Source organism: Pelodiscus sinensis, chromosome 2, assembly GCF_052426305.1.
Source record: "Pelodiscus sinensis isolate ZL-2025 chromosome 2, ASM5242630v1, whole genome shotgun sequence".
In the NCBI taxonomy this organism is placed as follows: domain Eukaryota; kingdom Metazoa; phylum Chordata; order Testudines; family Trionychidae; genus Pelodiscus; species Pelodiscus sinensis.
This window is the reverse complement of record NC_143053.1, coordinates 58,184,411-58,209,200: the sequence shown is the minus strand read 5'-3', so window position 1 is coordinate 58,209,200 and position 24,790 is coordinate 58,184,411. Positions and strand designations below refer to the sequence as shown.

Genomic DNA, 24,790 nt, shown 5'->3' with positions numbered 1-24,790 from the left:
GACAGCCGTCTCCTATGATACAGAGGACAGGAACCAGAAAGTGCTTGGCTCTCTGCAAAAAAGTAAAGCCAGGGAAGGAGAAAATTTGGCGTAACACACCAGGACAAACAGCTGTTCTTATTAAAGATCACCTGGTACTCTTTAGGTTTTTCAGAGCCAGGACCTCTTTTTTAAGCTTGCATATAAAAGACTCGAATGCAGCAATCATGGATGTAATCCTCCACCCCCGTTTGTTCCTGAATTTAAATCATAATGCTGAATTTGTGACGTCACTCTCAATCATTTCCACATGGCTTCACTTGTAGGATCAAAAAGAAGGTGAAGTTTTCTTGTGTCAGGGGAAAAGCTGATTTTGGACAGAAAGATCATTCTGAGTAATTCATAATAATAGCAGGGAGGCTACAAAGCAAATGCAGGTAAATTTATTTTTTCTTTAAATATTTACTTTTCTTGAGTTGCCACAATGGGAAAGGGGTACCGTTTTAAAGGCATTGTACTATTGAGTAGAACCCAAACCTACAAAAGCTTTGGTTCCTTTTAAAAAGATGTAAAGTCTATGATATTTTGAATGGATTAAATATTCTCAAATCAAGGTTTTAATAAATCTCAGCCACTAACAGGACACGATAATAGCACATTTGGTTACACAGCCTCATACTTCCATTTTATCTGGTGTGCTAGCTTTCTAAAGGTAGCATTTTGGCTCTGATTGAATGAAAGGGCAAAGGTTACAGAATGTGAGGCTTTGGTAGCTAGAAGAGAGAACAGTTTTTACAATGGTGGGGAAATGCAAGCTTCTAGCTCTGAACATACAGAGTGGTTTGTGAAATTGACAAATAGGAAGAGGGTGTCATTTTATGAGAGGCCAGGAAATGAACTGTGTGTCTAAGTGTTTCTATTTACTGTATAATTGCTGCAAATATTGTAAAAGATATTTAGTACTAAGCGATTCTTAATATAATTCTTTTGTTCAATATGGCAACAATGGGAAAGGGGGGCATTTGGGATTGTGTGTGTGGTATAAAAAAAAATGCTTCTGTTGGATTTCCTTCCACAGCTGCTGGCAACTTATGTTAAAAATACTGTAACCAAAAGGTAGATGTTCCCTGGAGACTGTGACTCAAATTCTGCCGTGTCATTGGCATAACTGCAAAATAACTTTATTGGTTATATGCTGAGAGCTGAATTTTCCTCTCTAACTTTGAGCACTGCTCTAATGAATGTAGTAACTGCAAAAGTGCAAAGTGTTTTAAGTGCAATCTCCTGCCTTGAGGGCGGGGGGCTGGACTCGATGACCTCTCGAGGTCCCTTCCAGTCCTATTATTCTATGATTCTATGATTCTATGATTCCTCCTACCCACCTTCCTGCTGTGTCCTGGCACTGAGGTTAGTCTCACTGTTCTGACTGCCTATTTTCCCAATTGTCTCTGTGCTTTTTCCATACTGCCATTGCACATTGACTATCCTCCCTGATCTGCTGTGCAAAGCTAATGCCCTGTCTTCATTCAGCTACCTTCCCTTAAGACCGATTACTTCCATGGCGCTTTAAAGAAACAAGTCAATTACTGGGGGGCGAGGTGGGGGGGGGGAGGATCATAATCCCTTTTAATTAACCCTCCAGAAATTCACACGCATAAACCAAGAAACCATGTAATCATAATGCCATCCTTCCATACCCCATCCCTTCACTGACTATTTTTCATATCACATCCAGAATTAGACTTTAAGCACATCAGGGGCAGGCTCTTGATTTGCTCTGCAGCTGCCGCTCCCAAATGACATAATAGGAGATGTATTGAAGTACACAGCAATTGCAGTGCTCAGCAGTCTTGAAAATCAGTCCACTTATTTATCTCTCCAAATAGAGATCTATGTACTTTAGGCATTTGAGATGTATAGCCCTGGGCTACAAAAATAGTTAAAGTGGATTAAAATTCTGCTCATTAATTGTGTGAGCGTAGTTGGTTTCAGTGTTTTTAAGTCCCACACTTCTGTGCTATGGGTGCTTAAGTCACTCCAAATTCTCTAGAGTAGATAGATGTGTGCCTCCCTCATCTCCCTGATGAAGTGTAGTCAGCATTTTAGGGTACATTTTAGAAGGGAATATCAATATGCTTAAGGGGAAATATTCTCCTTTCTTCTTATATGATGAAAAGGAGAAAAACAACACACAGGGAAGGGAGCTATTGCTCCCTAGCTCTGCCACTCAAAAGCTGCAAGGTCTCTACCACACAGAGTGACATTTGCTATGTGTGAGGGCTAGCTGTGTTTCATGCATCCATTCTCTTCCCCTCACCTCTGCTGCAGTCCTGTGCCACATCTGCCGTGTTTTGCTGCCCTCCACACAGCAGAGTGGAAACTGCTGATTGTGTCAGGACTAGCCAAGGAGAAAAACTCTGAGGATTTTCCTCACGGCAGCATTAATACAGAACATTCAGTGAGACTTCTATGGAATCTCGAGCAGTTTCAAAGTCAGATAGATAAAGAGGGAAGCCTGATAAAATGACCACATTTTCCTAGGAAAAGCGTCTCTGTTTTAATTCCTTTTTAAAACCATAAAGATTTTTTTTATTTTACCAGGGTTTTATAATGACTTTGAATTTGCCCCTTGGCTACCTTTATCTCTACTTTCTAATCCCTTAATGCCCTTAACTGAATCCTGGGTGCTTTAAATTGGCTAACATTTTTGGAGGATTTAAATTTTTATCACTGATTACACAATGAATATAGAGCCTCAAATATTCATCATATAAGCATGATTAAAACACATAATTCCCTCAAAGATGTTCACAGCCATTTAAACTACCCCTCAGGTTCAGTCATAGGAGTGAGGGGATTGAAAGGCAGAGGCAACATTGACTGGTGCATTGAAATAGTGCAAAATAAAATCAGGAGGTGGCAAGGATTCCAGGGGAATATTTTACTCTTTAAACACATTGGGTCAGGTTCTCCTCCCCACCCCCATGGCAGAGTTCTACTAGGGGTTTAATGGTGGTTGGTGTTGAAGAAGAAGGCTTCTGGGCTGCTTGTCCTTATAGTGTATTAAAGCTGCTGAGGGGCTGCTCTAACTTGTGCAACTGACAGAAGAGATTCAATGGACCTTGTACCATTGAAAGATAAGCATGGCCATCCAGTGTCTGAAACACCCCCCCTATGCTGGAGGGGCAGCAGCCGCCACTGCCAGCTATCTGAATTCGGGGAGTTATCCTGGACCAGAATTCCCAGCTGGTCTTTGAGACTAGAATACGGCCCCGTTGTACGACCTGAGCAGTGTAAATGTCCTGAACACGAGTGAATGATCTTTTCCATTTAACTTTTGGGTGTAAGGCCAGAAGGAAGAAAGTGGTGGATATCAGAAAAGATTATAGCCACTGTGATTACCCTTCAAGGGTCTCAGTTCTTAAAAAGTGTATTTACTGCCTGAATATATATGCATGAGTCAGTGTGTGTTACATGTCTCTGTCTCTGCGTGTAATCCCCATTACTGACTGGTGGAGATAGTCTGAAATGAATGGCCTCAACCTTCCCCACTTTCATTATCCCATTATAAACATGGCTGAAAGAATTACGCTTTGTTGTTCTTGGTCTTCTCATAGCATTTTTTAAACTGTACTAACATCTCTAGAATCAACTATCACATTGTGAATTGAGGGGCACTCAGCACCTTTTGGTAGGGAGAATAGAGCCAATATTTCCTTTCCCACAAGTTCCATCCCTGTCCTGCTTCCCCAAGTCTCCATCTGTCAGACACTGGGAGCTTCTTTATACTCCTGTAAATCTGACAACTCAACTGGACAGAAATAGATTTTAAGTAAGACAGCTAGTTTAAATATGTCTGAAGCTGAAATTCCCTGTAAATCCTCAGAAGTGCAACAATACATGTTATAGATCTGGGTGCAAAAGTTGGCCATCATTAAAAAGCGTGGCTGGAATGTACACAGTATGCCAGTTTGAGGTCTTCCCTTACCTTGAGCAGCTCTTTAGTCTATGAGTAGTCCCATTGATTTTAGTGGAACTACTTGCAGAGCAATGGCATGAGTAAGGAAGACAGAATTGAGTCCATGATAAGGAAAGGGGAAAAAATTGAAGTTAAATGAACTCAAGTTATAAAAAGGCCAGTAGTCCTATAAATTTAGTATATGACTGAGAGTTCTCCTCCTGACCCTCATACTAGCTTGCTGTGGGAATTTGTCAGGTTGCTTAGCTGAACTATTTTCCCCATCTGTAAAATGAGAACAATACTCACCTTTGTAAGAGCTTTCAGATCTTTGGATGAAGGAGATAACTCCCTAATCCTGTAAAGAGAACTGCATGAGTGAACCCTTGTGCCTGTGATGAGTCCCATTGAAGTCACTGAGACTCCAAGTAGGCAGCCTGGTCTACTTGCCTGGTTCTTTTTGTGGGAAGAGGCCTGAATGTACAATTTGTTGTTGTTGTTATTAACGTTTGCAAATTCTTTGAAATTGTAAAGCACTACAGTGGAACCTGATTAATCCACTTTTGGAACAAAATGTGTTCTTTCCCACTTCCTATCAAAGGCTGAGACATGTTTTGTTTATACATAAACAGACTATAGTTTATATCAGGAATTATAAAATATTAATGTAAAACATAATTGCTATTTAAAATAAATGATGAAAATATGGCTTTAACTTTGTTTTAATTACTTTAGTTCACTTTAGTGAAGGGCAGATTTTTCAAGGGCACAACAAGCTCTGATTGATAATCAATGGGAGATAGGCACCTAATTCCCTTCCATGCCTTTGAAGATTTCCCTTTCTTCATTAATTTGTAAACCTCGGGTTTCTTGGTCATCAGTGTGAATTGGCGTGGGCCTGTGTAAGTACTAAATGATGTTGTTCATTCAAAATGTAAATTAATGAGATGGGTGTCATCCCACAGAAACCACCTCTTAGAAGCACTGAAACATTTGGAACTAAGTCTTTTAAATTGTATTTATTACATTATTTAAATTCTACCCTTTGTTAAATATATGCACTTTCCATTGAAATTCCGTTGTGTTGTGAATATTAACAAGAGCAAAGTTTGGATCCTGGTATACTGTACAGTGATTTTATGTTGCATTTTGAGTTAAAAAATACAGCCCATTCTGTTACTGATTATCTTTAAAGTGTTTTAAATAACTGATAGTTATAACTGCATTTAGTCTGTTTTCAAAACAGACAGCAAAATAACCATTGTGCATGAACCTTCTGTTTTTATAACTTCTGTGCTTTGATATTGTAATCGGTGCAAGTGGATGCAATTAAAATCTTTATTTGGAAACCTGCACTGATCCAAGTCATTCAAAAAAAAAGCCACCAAGTACTTTGACTCTAGATTCTCACACATATTTACATTTACAATCAAAGCTTTTGTTCAGTTAAACTAACAAGGTCTGTTTAGCATAAGAAAGAGTTCATGCAAGCTGCTTTAGGTTGTGCTAATTTCAAGAAAGGCAGAGGGAGGCGGGAGTGGAATCTACACCAAAGGGCCTTAACCCCTTCAAAATCAACAAAATTGTATTCTAATGAGTTACTTCTGTTTATTTCAAAGAAAATGTACCTGATTTCCAATGGAAAAGTATGTTGTTGACTAAAGGATAAGTTAAAGACAACTCTCATTCAATGTGCAAAAGTAGCTGCTGGTTTACTTAAGCCCAAGAAAGAGACAGATCAGATCTTCAGTCTAAGCCACTTCCAAAATAAACTCTATTACTTTTGTTTGGCTAAAAAAAAAATTATTGGTCCTGTAGCACCTTAAAGACTAACAAAAAATGTGCATGGTATCATGAGCATTCATGGGCACAACCCACTTCTTCAGATGAGTTTGGTTTGTTACTTTTGTAAAGAGGAAAAAATAAGATATTCAGGGCTGTCTATGTAGCATGATGTGTAGTTAATACTAACCCACTGCTTAATAACACATTATTATTATTAATGGTGTGATATGGCTTTTGAACAATTATCTCCTTACTGTGCCTTGGGTGCATCTGATGCATCAGCACCTATATGCAACTATTGGTTCAGGCTCTGCAGCTAGATTTAGGGGACTAGATGTTTATGTCTATGGGGAGCCTGATCAACTTCAATTAAATTCTGTCTGTTTGATGTAACTGTGGGATTAGGGGCATAATATTACGATGCTAGATTAATAACTTGGAATTATTGCAAGTGTTTCTGTCAGTGCCATCTATGTATTTTCTTCAGCTCAGTGAAACTTCACCCACTGTGCCAAAGAAGAAGGGTCTCTATGGAACAAATGACAAGCTGGGTATATTTAAAATACAATTCCTACTGGGATTTTATTCAGAAGGTAATGTAGAAATTTTAACATCTGCGAGATCTGGTTTCTTAGCAAGGCCATGATCTCAGTGGATGTATGCATGCAGCTGTTTCCCATCTGTTTCTCAGAGAACCTTTGCATGCACTGATCTGGCAAGAATGCTACTGTGAAGTAGCGGCACCATGTTACCTTTCTTAATGTTGCAAAGAAAGGACATTTCAAAGGGTCCTCCTTAGCACACTATATTCCTAGCTTTATGAGTAGCATGAGCACTAGGAGACAATTCATGATGTTCCTGAATCAGGCTAGTTTATTTAAGGGAAAGGACACTCTCCTCCTTGAAATTCTCTTAAATACAAACATAAACTGCTCTCTGGAGATGCTAATCCTGATTCATGGTCTATCTGCTTCTGTCACCACCAAAATCTCTGCCCCAAGTGAGAGTTACAAAGTGTTCAGAGGCAAGATTGACCTTAAGTAAGAACAAAGCAAGTGCCCATTGAAGGTACCTATTTGTGGTGATCCTTTGTCCATGGAAATCCAGCATCTTACAAGTTCATCCCTATCTCCATTCGTGCTTTGAATCAAGCAGAGAGGAGACTTGAATCGGGGTCTCCCATATTCCAGGCCAGTGTTCTAATTCACAGGGCTCATTCACTGCCATTTCAACACTCCCTCCTGAATCAAAAGTCTGAGGCCCTCCATTCAAAAATGGACTCTGGGACACAGTTCCATTGTTGTGAAACCGTTCAAAAGCCTTTGGGTTTTTTCAGTGTGGAACCTAAAGACATTTTGAAACCTTGAAAATTGCTGCAATACCAAATTGTCATTCTCCGGTCAATTCTGGGAGCAGCTCTGGAACAAGGATAGACCAGCCTCCAACATCAGAAGTAGAAAGGAAGTCATGCCTTTTGCGCTATCCCCAAAACACAGACTGACATCTGGTTCCCATCCTCCCACAATTGCAGGTATAATGGGGAAAGAAAGAAGAGTGATCTGCAAATCATCTGGACTATCCCTTGCTCCCTCTGACCTATTTCCAAAATGAAACTGTAAACCAAGTAGTAGAGCTTTTTGCTTCAGTCCCTTCAAAATTCTCTCCTGAGTGTGGAACACTTGGAGTACACTGTCATTGCCATTTGGTTGGTGTTAATAGCAAATAATTGCTGCATATGCCAGGAAATGAGAGTCTGAATTTGGCTAGACACAAGGGCTGTGTCTAGACTGGCAAGTTTTTCCGCAAAATCATCTGCTTTTGCGGAAAAACTTGCCAGCTGTCTACACTGGCTGCTTGAATTTCTGGAAAAGCACTGACGAGCTCAAGTAAAATTATCAGTGCTTTTCCGGAAAAACTACGCTGCTCCCGTTCGGTCAAAAGTCTTTTCCCGAAAGACTTCTGCGCAAAAGGGCCAGTGTAGACAGCACAGTACTGTTTTCCGCAAAAAAGCCCCGATCGTGAAAAAGGCGATTGGGGCTTTTTTGCAGAAAACCGCATCTAGATTGGCTACGGACGCTTTTCCGCAAAAAGTGCTTTTGCGGAAAAGCATCCTGCCAATCTAAACGCACTTTTCCAAAAATGCTTTTTTAACGGAAAACTTTTCCGTTAAAAGCATTTTCAGAAATTCATGCCAGTGTAGACGTAGCCAAGAAGAATTGGGAAATAGATTACCATGGCCACCAGAATGGATTTTGCTTTCACAGAACAGGAAGAGATGAAGGGGAGAAGGAAGGTCTCCCTGAGAGAGCTCCAGAAAGGCCTCCAGATGTTGACAACTTGTTGGTCAAAATAGGACAATACTGATTGCAAATGTTACTTTCTGGTAGTGACTGGGGCTTTCGACTCCTATCCTGAGAGACTGCCCCAACATGCAGGATAATCATGGCCCTCTCCAGCAGCTATCCAGTAGAACACCCTGGCTGTGTCTACATTGGCACCCCTTTCCGGAAAAGGGATGCTAATGTAGACTTCGGAATTGCAAATTCCGCGGGGATTTAAATATCCCCCGCAGCATTTGCATTTAAATGGCTGCCGCTTTTTTCCGGCTTGGGGATAAGCCGGAGAAAAGCGTCAGTCTAGACGTGATTCTCCGGAAAATAAGCCCTTTTCCGGAGGATCTCTTATTCCTACTTGCAAGTAAGATAAGAGATCCTCCGGAAAAGGGCTTATTTTCTGGAGAATCACGTCTAGACTGGCACTTTTCTCCGGCTTATCCCCAAGCTGGAAAAAAGCGGCAGCCATGTAAATGCAAATGCCGCGGGGGATATTTAAATCCCCCGCGGGATTTGCAATTCCGCAGTCTACATTAGCATCCCTTTTCCGGAAAGGGGTGCCAATGTAGACACAGCCCCTAAGTTTACACTTCCCATTTGGATTAACAGGACTCTGACTGCAGCCAAACCCTGATGCAAAGTGACTTATCAGGCTATCCGTCCAACTTTGTGTATAATATGAGATGTTTACTGGAAAAAGGAGGCAAATAAATGAGGCCATGAAAAAATACACAGAATACTGAATGGTACAGTGAAAATAGACCTGCCACTTCTATTCACCCTTTTTCATAAGACAAGGAAAAAGGACATTCAATTAAATTCACTAGCAGACAATTTGAAGTGAATAGAAAGAAATGCTTTTCTACATAATGTACATTTAGTTCATGGATAATTCCATGACTGCCTAGTGCAAGGTTTTGTCCACCTTCTTCAAAAGCACGTAACACTGGCCCAGTTGAAGGGAATATACTGGGCTGCAGGAACCTTCAATCTTATCTAGCATGGGAATTCTTAGGTTTTGGAGAAACTTTACTTCAGCAGTCAGAGCTTAATTTCAATTTTAAAGTGGAGACTTTATCGACTGTTTCTCAAATAATCCAATAAGACTAGAGCCTCTATCTTATTTATTCTGATACTTTTTCTATTTTTGTAGTTTTTTGTAGTGACAACACGTAAGTGAATTTTAGAAGTCTTCAGGGGGTAAAATGGGAGTTTTAGTGATGGAATCAAGAAATAAAGAGCTATTGATAGTTTGACACCTAAAAGGGCATAGTGAGTAGAGTATTTTGGGTTTATGGGAGACGTTTTTCATCTTTTTTTAATTAGAAACAAACAGCTAATGAAATACATTTTAAATTGTCATCTTTAGGGTATGACTGGCCAGAAAACAAGCGTTCTATTTTGAGAAATATTTTGAGGTTTCAACATTTGGTTTTGTTCTGCATTAGAACCAGAAACAGATCTTTCAACAATTTTCCTGAGGAAAGGGGAGAATGCATGAGAGATTGTGTCCTACCCACCCCAGACTGCCTTTAAATGAGGCAAAGGAGGGACTTGAAACTAAGTCTCCCACATCCCAGGTAAGTGTCCAGACCAGTAATTAGTGCCTTTCTCTCAATCATGCTAGTTGGAGCTATTTGCTTGTGTATAAATAACTATACAATGAGAGAGAGTTTCACTCTGTACCAGGGGTGGCCAATAATTTTTTGCCAGGGGCCACTTCAAAATTTTCTGGGTTCCTCACCCTCAGACCATGATTGGTCTGGGAGTGGGGGAGTGCATTTTCCCATCTGCCCCCCGCCCTTCCCCATAGGTGCCCATGCCCCTGGCTGGGAGGAGACTTCCCACGCTCCCCTACCCCCGGCCAATCAGGCCCTGGGGATGGGGGAGTGTATGAAGTTTCCTCCGCTCTGTCCCCACCCTGCACTTTTCGTAAAAGCACCACACACTTCTGGCAGGGCGGGAGGAGGCTTTGCACACTCTCCCACCCCAGGCCTTGATTGGCCTGAGGGTGGGCGAGCGCACGAAGCCTCCTCCAGTCCTGTCAGGAGCGCCTGGAGCTTCTAAGCGCCACATGCTCCTGGCAGGGTGGAGAAAACTTTGTGTGCTCCCTCGGTCTCCAGGACCTAATAAGCCTGAGGGAAGGGAAGCAGCAGGGCCTCCACAGGCTGGATCCACCCCTTGGTGGGCCAGATCCAGCCTGCAGAGGCCCTTTTGCCCAGCCTCTATAGCCTGGTGGTTAGGGTAGGCATGAATCTGGCATGCCATAATCATGGCATGAATCTGGCAGAGCAGACTATTTTGGAGAGGTGGGTTTTCCCTCACTTTCAGACCAGAAATTCCATCCTGGACCTCAGAAACCTATTTGCATGGAAGTTGAGGGGTTTCTGCAAAGTGTTGCAGTTTTGATGACTCTGCATTTTTCTAACTAAAACTGTTTCCCCAAAAAAGTCTGGCCATCTCTGGCTAGGTCTATACTAATACTTTACAGCACTATAACTTTCTGGCTCAGGGTGTGAAAAGCACTCTCCCTGCCCAAGTGCAGCAAGTTACAGTGTTGTAAAGCCCCAGTTTGAACCAGGCTACAGGTTCTCTGTGCTGTTAGCTATTCCCCTCGTAGAAGTGGTTTTAAAAGAGCATTAAGAGATCTCTCTCCCAGTGCTAGTGCCATGGCCACACGTTCAGTTTAAAGCACTGCCATAGCTGCACTTTAAACTTTTGAGTGTAGACAAAGCCTCCATTTTAGTTAGCCAGTTAAGGTCCATTGTGTGGTTCACATTTCCATGCTGTTACTGTGTGCTTGCTGAATTCCATGTGACTTGGTACTTATTGGTATGGGGACTAGCAACAAAGGGCCTTTAGCCTCAGAACAGCAGGTACAGAGGGCCCTGTCTATACCAGCACATTTGGGGCTGGATCCTGGCATTTGCGTCATCTCCTTGGGTAGGAACATGGTGTCCATTGCTCCAGAGAGAGCACCAGGGAAATTTTGGCTCAGGCAGGCACTTTCTCTCCTGGTCCTGCTCCTTGCACATTAGAGGTGGGCAGACAATGTTCCCCATGTTACATGTGACACTGCCATCTGCCTGCCTCCTTTTCAGGTAGTTCTTGGGTGGGGATGGGAGCAGGAGTAGCAGTCCCTGTGCTTCCCCCAAAGCCGAACAATAGAGGTATTGTCCTTGCGCAGGTTGCAGTCTTTCTGTGCTGCCTCCACTCCCATACACCTTTGCAATGGTCTCTCTCAGTCTGGCTCAACATGAGATTGCAAAAGGGTTAACTAATTCTTTCTTAAAAAGTTATGGAATCTTGATGATCAATTGTCACCATAAAAATAAAAGGATAACTATTATTTCCTTGAACAGCTAGGGGAAAAAAATGAATCTGTATGTGAAGCAGAGTGTATTCCCACGCTTTGTCCAGAGCAACACTGGTGATCTTATTGTTTTCTTAGGCAAGTAGTACCTTGATTATATGTAATATTAGAGGCAGTCTCACGGGGAAATGTCCAGGCTGAACCTTCATAATGAAAGTTTTTAGAGTCTGGTGAGTTTAACCTATCAATCATTCTTGCCCTTCACTTCCCCCCCCCCCCCCCCATTACAAGGTTTGGGCCTGGGAGAGAGAAGGAGAGTGATGAGAACTATTTAAGATGGAGAGACTTAAAAATGATTATTTGTCCCCCATTTGCTAATATTTAACACTAAAAGCCAACCAGAAATTTTGTCTTCTAACTAAGCTGCTGGCATATTTTCAATTTTGCTATAAGTTTTGGATGGTTTACCTCAAAATTTTACTGTAATGAAATTGAGCTGGGTCCAAAAATGTGAAGTCAGCACAAATTATGAGAGCCCGTAGTTCACAGAGTTCTCACAGTTAAAGCGTTATAAGCCTCACATATCCTCTGCCCTTAGCACTTTCTATACAGGGGCTAAGGAGTAACATGCCTAGTGCTCACTGCTTTGAGACTGCTGATTTTCTTTCCTCCATTTGCTGTTGCTCTGTTAAGTGTCTGGTGGAGTGAGCTCTCCTCCGACTCTCACTGATCACTTGTTTACTGGGCTGGGGTTTGGATTCTTGGCCAACTGACAGCAGTGGGAAAAAGAACCATAGTTTCTCAAGTATGTTAAATTTTCATTTTAGCCCCTAGTCTGGAAAAATGTCTTGCTAGCTTTTTCTGTTTCTTAAGGACGTCACGACAAATAAGTTATTTTTGTTTGTGGGTTTGGTAGGGTTTTTTTATGGATCTCTTAGCCAAAGTGAACAGGTTTATGTGAGAGTGAGAGGCACTCTTATTAAATTAGATTTTTGTGTAGTATTGGCTTATTTGAAAATAAATTACTAAGCAATTAGTTGCTAGATGGGGAAAAAGCAATAACTAAGAAAAAATGTGTAGATGATGCAAGTGAAGCAATACACATTTGGGATTGACAACCAGTGCAATTCTCCTGTGTGCACCTTCTGTGTTGGGGTTGTTATGTTGGCAATCTTTTAATAAACTGCAGACCCCTGTGCTAAAGTGACTTTTTATTATTAACTTTTCATCACCTCACCTTTACTCTGCCCACGTTTCTATCTATTCAAGGCCTATTTCTAAAATTCCAACCCTGAAGACCAGTTATAGTTACACTTTTAATAACTAGAGATTTTTTTATTATTTCCCTTTTTGAGGAAGAACAAAACAAAACAGTAATCCTAGGAAACTGCATATTTAAAAAAATTAACTGAGTTTAGTACCAGCCATGCTTTGTACTGAGAGGTAATCTTAACTTGGGCAATTCCTAAATGGAATTCCTGACTATCTAACCTTAATATCATTCTTTCCACTTATTTATTTTGTATGTGGGATACACACACAGATACACGCATCACCTACAAAATGTTTGCAAGTGCCAGAATTTTCAAACACAGTCTCTTTGGGGCCTAAATACAGATAAAGTAAAAATGGCCTTATTTTTTGCAAAGATATTGAGCATTTTCAGTTTCTGTTAACTTCTAGCAGGAGCGCCATGTTAGTGTGAGCCATGATTTTGAAATTCAGGTTATTTTTACTTAGGAGGCCAATATTAGGCACCTAATATTTTAAAATCTTGGCTGAAATTTTTAAGAGCTTTATCTCTCCCACAGTACAAATGGGGCCCAAGACTTATTTAATGGGTAATCTCCTTTCTGGAACAGAGGTGAAAGGAAGCAGGTGAACCCTGTGCGCAGCTCTGACAGGAGCTGACTGAGCTATGGCAGTTGTCATCAAGGACCTATTGAAGAGTTCCTCTCCATGGATCATCATCTGGTAGTGGTGGAGAGGCTTGCGTGTTCCAATGACTCCCGAGAGCAACGCTGCCTGAAGTCATGTACTCCCTTAGGGTCACCCATGGCAGAATGGTCAAGGGCAAGGTTCCAGACAAAGTGTGATCCAAGATGTCCTCAACGGCAGAGCAGACAGAGGATAACTGCACAATGGAAGTGAAACTGTTGTGTAATGTTACATTGGCTCTGCGGCGGATAAAGGCTGCAGCAGAAAGCGGCTCTCCAGTTGTTGTGGTGTCCATGCCTTTGGCTTCAACCCCTCTATCTGTCAAGGACAGTGTGGTGACTGTTGTGCACCAGTCTCCCCACTTTAAAAGAAGTCCAGCACAGGCATCGTCCAGATTTGGGAAAACAACACCTTCCCAAGTCAAAAAACCAATGGCAATCGGCGAGTGATGACAGGAACAGGACAGTGAGATGTGGAAGTTCTTGGTCACAGACTGGCACACAGGCGGTGTGTGTGTGTGTGTGTGTGTGTGTGTGTGTGTGTGTGTGTGTGATCGTGATCTTGCTCGAGGACTGAGGCAGGTTGAGCATCTTGGTTGCCTCACCCATTACTGAACAGACCTCTTTAGCAAACACTATGCTCACCCCCCATGGGGAAGGGGCTAGAAAAAGTGCCCTTAAAATAGTCTTGCCTCTTTTCCTCCTGGCTGGATAGCTGTATCCAGCAGAATCACCACCCCAGCAGTTGAAAATGTAAAAAACTTTTCAACTTTGGAACCTGGAATGTATGTACCCTCATGGAGACCTCAGAAGTGACTGACCAAAGCTATGTAGAGCTATCCTTGCTCATTAATTGAATCACTTTAACATCGATATTGCTGCCTTTCCCAAAAGTAGAAGAGCTGATAAAGGATAGGTAAGGGAGGAGAAAGAATACACCTACTTCTGGAAAGGAAAATCTTTAGATGAACTTTGGTTGTATGGCTTTGATAGTAAGAACAAGCTTGTAAGATGCCTCTCTGAGCTGTCAGTAGGCATTAATGAGTGACTTATAACACTCTGATTGGGGCTCACCAAAAACCAACAGGTAACTATTGTGAGTGCTTATGTGCTAACAATGAACGCTGATGTGGATGTAAAGGAAGATTTCTACTCTCAGCTGAAAACAATTTTATCTGAGACCCCTAAAGAAGATACAGTCATTCTTCTGGAGGATTTCAATACATGTGTTGGACAAGACTCAGACCTGTGGAAAGGAACAATCAATAAAGGAGGTGGAAAAAGCAACTCAAATGGAATCCTGCTTCTGACCAAGTGTGCTGAACATGAACTTATCATCACAAACACCCTTTTTCAACAAAGGGACAAGTTCAAAACATCTTGGAGACACCCATGTTCAAAGCACTGACATCTTCTTGACTATGGCATAGCTCATGCTTGAGAGCATAGTGACATACTTCTCACAAGAGCAATGACAAGTGCTGATGACTGCTGGACTGATCATCACCTCATTTGATCCGCAATGAAAATTAAGATCACCCCCAAATGGAGGCTGCAGAAGAAACAGATCAGGTGTGAGTTGAAGGTTCAAGATCTGAAGGACCCCATTAAGCATGACCACTTCCAAGCAGTCTTAGAAGAAAAGTTTCCATCAGAGCTTCCAGAAGAAACTGAGGAACATTGAAGCCAGCTGAAAGCAGTAATCATCAATATCTGTGAGTAAACCATTGGCTACTACACTAGACATCATCAGGACTGGTTTGATGAGAATAATGTTGAAACTGAGCAGCTCATCAATGAGAAGAGAATGGCACGTTGTGCTTGGCAGAATGATATAAATTGCAATACAAAGAGAGAAGCCAGTGCTAAGGTGAAGGCAGAAGTCCAATGTAAAACCAGAGAACTCGAGAACACATGGTGGACTGAAACTCCAACATTTTGTGGTTTCTTTAGTGCTATTAAGGCTGTTTATGGGCCAGCTTGCCATGGCATGAACACCCTTTGCTCAAAGGATGAAACCACTCCTTTGAAGGACAATGAATCCATTTTTGCTGGAAAGATCGTTTTGAAGATCTTAATCATTATTCCATAGTTGAAGATGAAGTTTTTGAGCAAATCCCCCACCAACATTCTAGGGATGTGCTTGGAGACCCTCCTAATTTGTATGAGGTATACAGTACCATCAAGCAGAAAAAGAACAAGGCAGTAGGTCCAGATGGTATCCCTACTGAAATCTTTGAAGACAGTGGATCAGAGTTAATTCGGCCTGCTTATCCTTAAATTTTGGATAAAGGAGGAGATACCCCGTGAAATGAGGGATGCCTTGTTACTCTCTTTTTAAAAGGGTGGACTGTGGAAACTATCATAGTATCTTTCTCCCTGGTGTTGCAGGCAAAGTTCTTGCACAGATCCTTGCAACCCATCTTCTGCCTGTCAGAAGAAATGTTATCAGAATCACAGAGTGGCTTCTGATCATGTCACAGAACTGCAGATATGATCTTCTTTGCACAGCAGCTGCAAGAGAAGTGTTGGGAGCAAAACCAACCACTGTTCATAGCTTTTATTGATCTAACTAAAGCCTTTGACTCAGTGAATCACTGTTCCCTTTGAACTGTACCTCTGAAGACTGGATGTCCTGATAAATACATCAATGTCCTAAAGTTGCTTCATGACAACTTGAAAGAGACTTTTCTTGGCAACACTGCTCTGAGTGAACCTTTCAAAGTACAAACAGGAGTTAAACAGGGCTGTATCATCGTCCCAACCATGTCTGCAGTCTTTATTGCAGCCATTTTCAACCTAATTGTTGGGAAGCTCCCAGCTGGCATTGAAATAATCTACAGAATGGATGGTGATTATTCTGTTTAGGCTTAGCAGGCTGAAAGCTAAGAGTAAGATTCCCACCACATCTATCGTGAACTTTCAGTATACTGATGACAATACTGATTTTTGCCCACTCTGAGAAAGATCTTCAGACTACCTTGAATGTGTTTGCTGATGCTTATGCATGTCTTGGTCTCCCCCTCAACACCAAGAAAACCAAAGTGCTCCATCAGTCCTCTCCAGATGAGGTACCACGTGCCCCATCTATTGAAATAAGCAGAGAAGCACTGGAGAATGTTGATCATTTTCTCTACCTTGGAAGTTGTCTTTCATCCAGGGCAGATATTGATGTGGAAGTCCAGCATCATCTGAGCTATGCCAGTGGAGCCGTACTCATTTATGGCACAGGATTTTTGAAGATTGTGACATTCAAACAGGCACCAAACTTCTTGTCCATCAAACCATCATTCTCCTGACACTATTGTCTGTACGTTGTCCAGGTTTCAGACTTATACATCAATTGAAAGTCCTTAAGAGGTATCACCAATACTGCCTGTGCAAGATCTTGACGATCAAATGGGAAGACAGGTGCACTAACATCAGTGCTCTGAAAGTGTCAAAGACCACCAGTATTGAGATAATGATTGTCCATCAGCAATTTCACTGGACTGATCACATTGTTCAGATGCCAAACCATCGCCTCCCCAAACAAGTTCTCTTTTCTCAGCTGAAAGAAGGATACCATAACATGGGAGGACAACGGAAGCGTTATAAGGATTTGATAAAGGATGACTTAAGTGCAACATTGGACATTGATACTTGGGAGACACTTGCCCAAGATCACTCAAAGTGGAGACAAGTCCTACACAATGGCTTTCTGCATTTTGAATTTGCCTGCCGACATACTAAAGAGGAGAAGTGGTGTAGAAGGAAAGCGAGACTGGCTTCTAGTCACAGTCAACGCCTCCTGCTGTACCTGGAAACATCTGTCCTCACTGTAGTAGAACTTGTGGTTCAGGGATCAGCCTTTATCAGCCACCTGAGGGTCCATAGCCCCCATGGAAGATGGTTATACTCAGCAATAAGTGATCACCCCATCATTATCATAATTTAAAGAGCTGGCAGGGATCTGGGTTGCAATAGGATAGGACCTGTAAGTAATTTCAAGTTACTTTCTCCACTGGTTTGGAGAGTTTAAAACTATAAACTTAATCTAAGTCACATTTAGAGAGAGAGAGAGAGAGACGGAGTGTACTAAACTGAACTGGAGGGGATGAGTCTAGACTGACTTACAAGGGCTGGTTGGTTACCATGGAAACTATTTGGAACTAATAAGTGAAGAGGCATGTTAACTGTTGGAGCAAAAGAGAAATGACTATTTTTCAATATCACAGTTACTTACAATTAATCTAGCATATTAGGATTGTTTTGGGTTACTTACCACAGTGCATTATTCACTTTGTTACAAGCTGTATCTGAGTGAGGTCAGTCTGACCCTGCAAGGAGTTTACCATTTTGAGAGTCAATTTGGGAATGTATTTTATGATGCATTATTTTAACAATACTTCAGGTCCAGTTCTTTCAGTGTAGCTCTTTAATTTCACTTTTTAAAACCAAAACTCTGCAGATGGCAGTTAGGGTATGTGTAGGGGGAAGGAGTGGAGAAAAATGGAGAAGTCTAGCTGATATAAACAGTCACTTCTATTGAAAACTAAATCTGGTTACAGTCACAGGAGAAGCAGTTATGATATCTCCCTCTGGAGATATTTAAGAACAGGTTAGATAGACATCTGTCAGGGATGGTGTAGACGGAGCGTGGTCCTGCCTTGAGGGCGGGGGGCTGGACTCGATGACCTCTTGAGGTCCCTTCCAGTCCTATTAGTCTATGATTCTATTCCATGATTCTATGATTCTATGATATCCTACAGAATCAGCAGCAGTTTTGTTTTACCTGAAAATATGGTAATGCACCGTGCTTAAAGGTTGGTACATTGTTTTTGGAGGTGATAGTTTGTAACTCAAATTTTGTTAGAGAAAAATTTCTTTGAAGACTGTCATGTAAAACACACAACTATAAGTCCTCTTCATGATCTCATATCACTTTTACACTGTTGAAACTTCATTGACATCAGTAGTGGTACCACTGATTATACTGATACAAGGAAATAACATTAGTTTCAAGTATGTGTGTAAGATACTTACTGTTTGTACTATATACACAAACATAGTGGGGGTGTCCATGTAGGCAAATAAATATTATATCAAAATGTTTATATTGTATATAATTGCCATTCATATTGCTAGAACAAACTTTAACTATTTTTGACTAAAGCTAGTTTTAAATATTAACATTTCATTGCCTCTCATTTGGTAGACATAGAACTGAGCAAGTCCTCAGATGATTAATGATTTATGCAAAGATTCAGAATCCAAGATGACATATCATGCATTGTTTTTGTGTCTTTGATGCTCCACATCTGACTGTTCTGCATTTTAATGGACTATTACTAATCTAACATTGTTGTTCAACACTTTTGCCGTTTCTTAGGTTCTTACTTTTGTACTCAAAGTATATCCAAAGAGAATCTGAACTAGTTTAATAATGCCTCCAGGGTTTTCTGAATCTACAAAGTTACACAGACTCTTTCCAGACCTCAGTCCTGTAGGATAAAAAATCCAAAAAGCTGCCTTGAAGCAATAATTGTCACTGTTTAAAATCTTGTAATACCCAAGAGAATAGTAGTTTCATCCCTGCCTTAGCACTTAGCATTGTTGAAAATATTGTTCTGTTGCTTATTTTTCTGGATTTAGCAGCTTAAATAGTAATGTTTTCATGAATACCAAACATCTGTGAACGCAGTTTCAGTTTAATAGGCTGAAACAGACACCATATAATCACTTCTGGGAAGAACTTGAACAAATGCAATCAGAACTCTTTAGTGCTCTCTTTTCCTTTCCTTTCCTTTTCCTCTACAGGTCACCTATGGCAACTACTAACTGAGCACAAATTATAACTCTCTAACCTCATGTTTTATAAAATGCTTGATTCTAAAATAATCTCAAACAACATGCACAAGGCATTAAACAACAAGGAAACCAAATCAATGTTTCTAGGTTTTAAGATTTTCTCTTTTAGATGACTGTGCAGTGTATGTAAAGGTTTGTTGCAAACTTTTCTACACATTAGATTGTAGCACCTTTTTGGAATAACTTTCAATGCCAGAACAGCACTTTTCCTTTAATTTTTTCTTTTTCAGTTAAAAAAATGAAATAATTGTCCTAATCTGAAATGCAGAATTAATGCAAACTGTCAAATCTGGCACATGGTTAAAAAAATCTCTCTCCCTTCCACACCATCGTATTTTAGTGAACAAGAAAGGAAGGCTCTATTGTGTAAGCTTTTCTGGGGCACTTATCATTAGTGCCTGAGCTTCTCACATAAATTAATGATTTTCTCCTTAGAGCATCGCTGTGAAGCAGAGAAGTACCACTATCCCCTTTTTATAGATAGGAAACTGAGGCACAGAAATTGGCACAAGGTCACAGAGGCAGGACCAGGAACAGACCCCAGATATTCTAGTGCTTGAGAATGTGTTTGTACTGGGTATAAAATGCTTATATATAAAGACAATTAGCTCTATAGTATTAACATGTCTGAGGCCATCTCCATTTTAAAAACACACTGAGAGAGGGGGTGAGAAAGTCAGAGGAGGACTCTGTCCTAGTTTGATCAGAAACTGGAAACAAAAACTTTAAAGGGAAGTAGTCCATAAGCTATTTTGAATGTGCTTTTAATCACAGAATGAAGAGATCTAGTTTTAATGGTTACAAAAACCTTGCGTGTTCAAAAATACAATTTTGAAAAAATTGGATTAGCCAACTTTTAGCCCTTGAAAATGTGCTGTTTAATAGAAATCCACATATTGACATTAAATATTGAGGCATAGACGTGTGGTAAACAGTGCAGACCTCTATGCTGTATGAAAAAAAGAAAGTTATGCTTTTTAGCTGCCTCTCCCCTAGCTTCCCCAGGAATGCTGGAGGCAGCCACAGTGTAATCATGGCAAGGTGGGAGTTTGGATTTCAAGATGCAAATGTCACATTTCCGTGCAAACGACTCCCACATTAACACTTTATCAGGATCTCAGGCTTCATCTTTTATCTCTTTTTAGGAAAGTGTCTCCAGAGGAGATTGCCCTCAATAGACCTGCAATAAAAAAGATTTTACTGGCTCTGTTGTGCTTCTGTGCATCCTACTGTGAGGGTCCCAGTGGTCCCTTGGGAATACAAGGAGTTGTGAGAACACAACTGGCCACCAGAACAATCCACTCCCTCTACCTTCCCACTAGCACCTCCCACTTCTTCTTTCTAGCCGTCCTTTTCTCTCTCAAAATCTCAGGTTACTTTGCTAAGAGTTCTCAGAGCTACAGTTTCTGTCCTTGTCTCTCCCTCCAGCTCCTTAAGAGACACCCAGCCCCAGCGATTGGATTGGGCAGCCCGTCTTGACACACCACTGTGCTGAGTGCCTGAGGACGTGTTTCAACAGATGGTTGGGGTTAGTGTGTGTCATCACATTCGAGTGGGGATTAGGGAAAGGAGGCTGCCTTGCTGGAGCTGTGTGGTCTTCTGCAAGTGTGAGTTGCCAGCAAAAGAAGAGCTATTTAGCTTTTTGGGAGAAGAGGGAGGATTCATTTTCAGCAGCTAAAAGAAAAGCAGTTTGTTCAGGTAAAGTAAAAGGCATTTAATGCTCTCTCCCCCCCCTTTTCCCTTCATGGTTTTGAATGGAATGCTAGCACAGCACACTTGTCAAAGCCAGTTGCTGCTGCCTTATCAATGCAGCTATTGTATAGCTGACAGATAACTGCGAACATAGCTTGATGCTTGGCTGTCTTTATAGAACTAACAATCTTAATGCAGTTAAGGTCACGCTTTTGAAGGTGTAGATTAGAAAATCTCCTTTGGAGCAGTGTATCTGCTACTTATTCCCTCCACCCCCTCTCCACACACACATGTGCTAAAAACCTTCAGTAAATGAGAGATCGCCAATGCTATCATAATAGTAGTTTCATTTTCTAGTAATATGACCATCTCTCCTTTTACGTTAACGAATTAGTGAAAACTACTGGGGAAAATACAGGGGGAAAGCCCCTAGCATGGTGTTTCTGAGATGCGTTAACTGCTTTTTTTATGCAGCGTGGACTGTCTCTGCTTCATTGTGAAACGAACCCAAATGTTTTGAAAATGCATTTGATATGTCTGCAGAGTTGGAAGACTCCTTTATAGAGACCTGGATGGGCTCCTGATGATTGGAGTATAAACAGCTTGGCTCACACATGAATTTAAAAGTTAGGAAAGAACCAGAGGAAAGGAGGAAGTGAGAGACTACAATGCGCTTGCAGCTGCAGCAGGGCAGATGGATGTAATTCATTTGCAGATCTGTTTGTGAAAGTTTTACAAGTCATTGAAAACTAAGTAGCATCACTATAACGGATCATTAAAGGCCGGGTATATTTATAGATGCTAAACAGGCTATCTGAAGTGTTAATTAAATGTAACAGGATTTTTACCGCTAGGCATGAAGAGAGGCAGAAATTTAATTAGAAATTAGTCACTGTAAGTACTTACTGTCACTTTCACTTAATGACTATTAATTTCATTGGTATCTGGGGAGGAAAGAGCCACTGAATTAAATAAAAAGCCATAAAAGTGATTACACATTAGATTCTGGATATTTTAGAATTAATCTTCTCAGTTTATTCCTTTACTCTTTCTATTTTGACATTTACTGAAGGCTGAAGTGACTTGTTTTAAAATAAATCCATAAAAATGTCTTTCCTTAAATAAAAACTAAATGACTTGTTCCATTTGCCCCTATAACAGATCTTCCATACAGTACCTCTCACACACCTGTGGTGCCCATGAATGATTGGTTTCTATTACTTGTGAAAGAAATCTAACACTGTCCTCACCATATACAGGTGAGATATTCTGTATGAAATCTGTTCTGAAATAAGATCTGTTTAGTAGGCTCTGAGCAAGGGGATTTATGGCTGGTGCTTTGTGATTTTGGCACTCAACTGTGTAACGATGCCCATAAAACCATGTTTCAAGTTGCACATATAGTTTTGCCTCAAACCAACTTTTTTTTTTTTTTTTTTTGAGCAGGCTGTTTGGCTGCTTTACAGATTGTTCTCAGCTTGTATTTTCAAACATGTTCTTTAATAAGACTGTATCCTCATAAATGACCCATAGCAATTTTAAAGAGTGTATTAGCTAAATCCTAATAAGACAGCATAACCTGACTGGGATTGAGTGAAGAAACTGGAGCATATTGATTTTTCACTCAGCCCAGTTTTTCTTTCTAATGAGCAGTGGAAACTTTTGAAGGCTTTATTTTTTTAACAGAAACAAAACAAAAAACCACCCCAAAACTAGGCTTGTGCTAAAATTGCCTATACAATTTGATTTCTTCACATTATTCTACACATTTTTGGTTGCCATGAAGTCTTTTAAGTCAGCTTCTGTCTATGAAAATATGGTTTAGCCTGCTAACAAAGACAAGGTGCAGCAGTTTCAGGAATGTGAATTGCATTGCACATTCTGCTGTCACAGTCTAATTATAAGGCTTCCTTCTCCATGGATTTCTGTCAGATGGGTCATCAGATGTAATCTTTTAAGAAAATGTTTGGATATATATAACTGTCCATCTTCTTTATTATTTTAATATGGAAAAGTAGTTTGCCCAACACTGTCAGAAAAGCTTATGAAGAAAGTGGGGATGTTAAATTATGTTTCCCCTTCCCTTTTAATGATGCGGGCTGCTTAAAAAGACAATGCCCCTTGGGTAGTCCAGCTTCTTGTCACAATGTAATCTACTGTTCTGAATGGTAAACATTCAAAGACATATTTATGGCGACTTCTACATACCTCAGTTTGACATTTGTTTTCTTCTTGAGAGCACTTGTGTTGGGTACACATGAAGTTCCCATTAGCATCCTAACAGCTGTAAAAGTGTTCAGAGCCCACAAAGATGTCCCTCAGAGTGAGATCAAAATAATCTGAGAAAAGAGCTGGAACCAATACAACTACCGTGTATCTCCCCCTTCCCCCCCCCCCCCCCAGATGATTTGCCAATAGACACACAAGGTCAGAAATTCCAGAGGTACAAAAAAGATCTAAAAATTGCTGCATGATCTAGAATCTAAAAACCCCTGCATTTTTGTTGCTGCTAATTTGCTTGATAGTATGTTGAATACCAGGTATGTCTGTATTACCAGTTCTTCTTGTGTTATGGGGTAATTTACCCTAAATCAGAGTTTTACTCATGTTCCTCCTCAGTGAAGACTGAGTCAAATTCAGACTAACTCTGTAGCTTATTTTCCCTAAGTGTCTTTTTTTTAACCCAACGTTACAAGCAAAAGTCAGAACCCACGAACTGTTTTCTAGCCAGAATGTGTTTTGCTGTGGGTTGTCTTAATTATGTGTCTGTTAGTTGTCAGGGGCTTCCTCCATTTCGCACTTTATAATCAAGGTGGGTGAGCTGGTTCAAGGCCTAAGCAACAGAAGTTGAAGTTTCATATTGGCTCGCCTTTTCTGAGCTTTCACTGGCATGACTCAGTTTGAGAAAGAAAAGCTTAAAAATGCTTGGTGTAAATTCAGTTTTTTTTTAAAGTTGGTATCTTTCCAAGTGGCATGTAAATAAGTAAAAAAAAAAAAAAAAAAGTGCAGGCTAAATAGAATGTAGGACAGCATTAGAAGGAAAGGGATATAAATGGGAAGTATTGGTGTGAGAGTTATAATCACAGTTCTCACTCGAGGCGGGGACTGATAAAAGCAAACTATTTAAAATGTTGTGATGCTGGGGACATTATTTCCAAATGTGGAAGACATTATAAAGCCACACTCATAGGAAGTTAGGCAACTATGGAAAGAATGATTTTTTTAATTGTTTGCAAATTCTATTCTGACTAGATCATTTTATTACAGAGAATTCTGAATAAAAATGATTTTTAGCTAGTATTGTGCCTTCAGTTTTGCCCCAGGGAGCATAAAGAGTTTTAAATATTATTTAATGACAGGGGTTGTCTTTAAAAAAAGGGCTTCACCCTTGTCATGGAAGTCATGACTTTCGTGGCTTTTTAAAAATATATACAACCATGACACTTAGGGATTTAGTGGAAAGGGGAGTTAAATTGATACGATAACAGTTGAGGACTTCACTCTAAGTGCCCTGAGAACTGCAAAGTTAAACAGTGACAACTCAGTGGTGAAGCAAAAATACCCCAAGTTCTGCTAAGGTGTTTGCCTCAATATGGTGTTGAATTGTGTTCCTGTTCTTTTTTTTTTTAAGTTTTTTCAGGTTCTTGTATTATGAGAGTGTGCTCACTTGGCCATCTATTGCCCTTGAAGACGCACAACACCATAGGTGCTGGAACTGCAGGTGCAGCACCCCGTGATTTGAAGTGGTTTCCATTATATACCTGATTTATAGTTTGGGTTAATGACTCTCAGCACCCCCACTATACCAATTGTTCCAGCCCCCTGCATAGCACTGTAAAAAACTATCTTTACAACTAAAATGCCTAGGCAAGGATCCTATTTAAACCCAGCCTGCAATTACTCTCAATATATATACTTCTCCAAAATCAAGGTGGTCATGTCA

At 40.6% G+C, this 24,790-nt stretch overlaps 1 protein-coding gene across 4 annotated transcripts in view; it reads left to right on the top strand.

Annotated features, from left to right (window-relative positions):
• The first annotated feature begins 20,523 nt into the window (after nucleotides 1-20,523).
• SULF1 (sulfatase 1) overlaps nucleotides 20,524-24,790 on the top strand; it is a 153,697-nt gene continuing 149,430 nt past the window's right edge. For 2 of the 4 annotated variants that reach the window (XM_075920557.2, XM_075920559.2), the window contains exon 1: nucleotides 20,524-20,853. The gene's annotated coding sequence lies outside the window, so the exon portion shown is untranslated. Of the gene's footprint in view, nucleotides 20,854-22,008; nucleotides 22,107-24,790 lie in introns of all 4 variants that reach the window. The other 2 variants (XM_075920558.2, XM_006131496.5) reach the window with 2 other exon arrangements.